Source organism: Lathyrus oleraceus, unplaced genomic scaffold, assembly GCF_024323335.1.
Source record: "Lathyrus oleraceus cultivar Zhongwan6 unplaced genomic scaffold, CAAS_Psat_ZW6_1.0 chrUn0528, whole genome shotgun sequence".
Lineage (NCBI taxonomy): Eukaryota > Viridiplantae > Streptophyta > Magnoliopsida > Fabales > Fabaceae > Lathyrus > Lathyrus oleraceus.
Window position 1 is genome coordinate 28,773 of NW_026112919.1, and position 1,954 is coordinate 30,726.

A 1,954-nucleotide genomic window follows, 5' to 3' on the forward strand; every position below is an offset into this window, starting at 1 on the left:
TGAACAAAGAAGAAGCGAAGCGGGGAAGCCTTATTCAATCAGTTGCAATAAGAAGAAGGACAGGCCTGCACCTAGAAAGAAATCCAAAACGTCGAGGTCTCGACGAGCCTTTAGTTTATACTACATAAATTATTGTGGACATAGTCAACCTCCTACTAAGAGAGGGAGACCAATCCCCAAGAAAAGGAAGTCCGACTAACTCTATATTTTTTATAAATTTACTATATAGGATAGGGGCAAGTCTCGTTCTGTTGAAAGTGTCTGTAGCGCTGCTGGTTTAGTTCCCCACTCGGATTGTCGGGGGAGGGGAATTGAACATTTGGTTTGAAACTCTCTATCTAAGAGTCTTAGGTTCTAGAAAACCTTAAAGTAAGATGCAAGCTTAGTTGAGTTCAGTTACGCCAAGTAATTGCATATAGATAAGAGAAGTAGCCATTGAAGCAATAGAAATATCATAAGAGAGAGAAGAAAGCTAGTTTTTTACCCACCAAATCCCATGTCTTTCTTGGTTGGTAAACCCAACCGGCAATTTACATTACAACAAGTCTTTGCTAAAAGAAAGCAAAGCGGATAACTTTTACTGTGAATATATAATCATGCCAAGCTGGCGCGAGTTTTTTAGAGCAAGAAAAGAATATGAACGAGGAGAAAGCATTCGTTATCTTTATATGGATGGCCAATTCTTATTAAGATATTTTTTGTATTCTTTACTCGGAAAATGGGTTTACTATTTTGAAAGATCGGAACATGGGAATAGATATGGTACCAAACGGACTACCTATTTTAATTTTTGTGCTTTCTTAAATTGCATACCTATACAAGGGTTCAAGTTTTGATCGATATTTGCGGAGTTGATTATCCCTCTCGAAAACAAAGATTTGAAGTGGTCTATAATTTACTGAGTACTCGGTATAACTCACGCATTCTTATACAAACCAGTGCAGACGAAGTAACACGAATATCTTCGGTTGTCAGTTTATTTCCATCAGCCGGTCGGTGGGAGCGAGAAGTGTGGGATATGTTTGGTGTTTCTTCCATCAATCATCCGGATCTACGCCATATATCAACATATTATGGTTTTGAGGGTCATCCATTACGAAAAGACCTTCCTCTGAGTGGATATTAAGAAGTACGCTATGATGATCCAGAGAAACGTATGGTTTCTGAACCCATTGAGATGACCCAAGAATTTCGCTATTTCGATTTTTCTAGTCCTTGGGAACAGCATAAGCGACAGATAATTCAGAAAGAATCATAATAGATCCAACTCTATAGGATAGGGGGAAAATCAATAGGAAATGCTATTTGCTTTGTAAGAAGAAGAATAAACTGATACGAAATGAAAGAGTTCGCGGGAATTGTCTTGATCGTCGGATATCATTTTCAAATAGTAGTGAGAAGTCTTATCGAACGATTTCCTGCAACTCTTCCCAGTATGTCATGAGTAAAGAATCCATCTACAACTCTCGATCTATACAAAACGCATTGGGCTTTTGTGTTTCTTTCGGTTTCATTGATAGCAGAACAACCTGACTCTATAGAATTAGGGGCACTAGCGCTTTATTTAAAAAATTAAAAGTAAAAAGTAAAGGGGCCTGAAAACGTAACGTAATAGGCTGTTATTCTAGGCTCGCTCCTCCCCTTATTGGAAAACTAAAGCGCTAACGCGCTTTATATTCTTTTTTTTAGTAAAGCAAAGTAACCTTTTGCGCCAGGCGCTCACGTTTTTTATCGTCTGGATGGAAGCTGGCGGTAGGGCTTGCTTAATCGTATATATGGAATTGGGACTCGCCCTGGATCTCCGAATAGCCTCACCTGAAACTGGTAGACACACTGAGCTACCACGTACCCCTCTCTCCCGTCGTATGCTATGGATGGTCACACTAGCCCCTCGATGGCATGGCGGGATTTCCCATTGACTATTCTTGAGGTCATTCATTCTTTTGGGAGATCC

The 1,954-nt window shown here is 39.7% G+C and overlaps 1 pseudogene; it reads left to right on the plus strand.

The window, feature by feature from the left end:
* Positions 1–203: 203 nt before the first annotated feature.
* Positions 204–1,277, plus strand: LOC127114507 (NADH dehydrogenase [ubiquinone] iron-sulfur protein 3-like; annotated as a pseudogene).
* Positions 1,278–1,954: the final 677 nt, after the last annotated feature.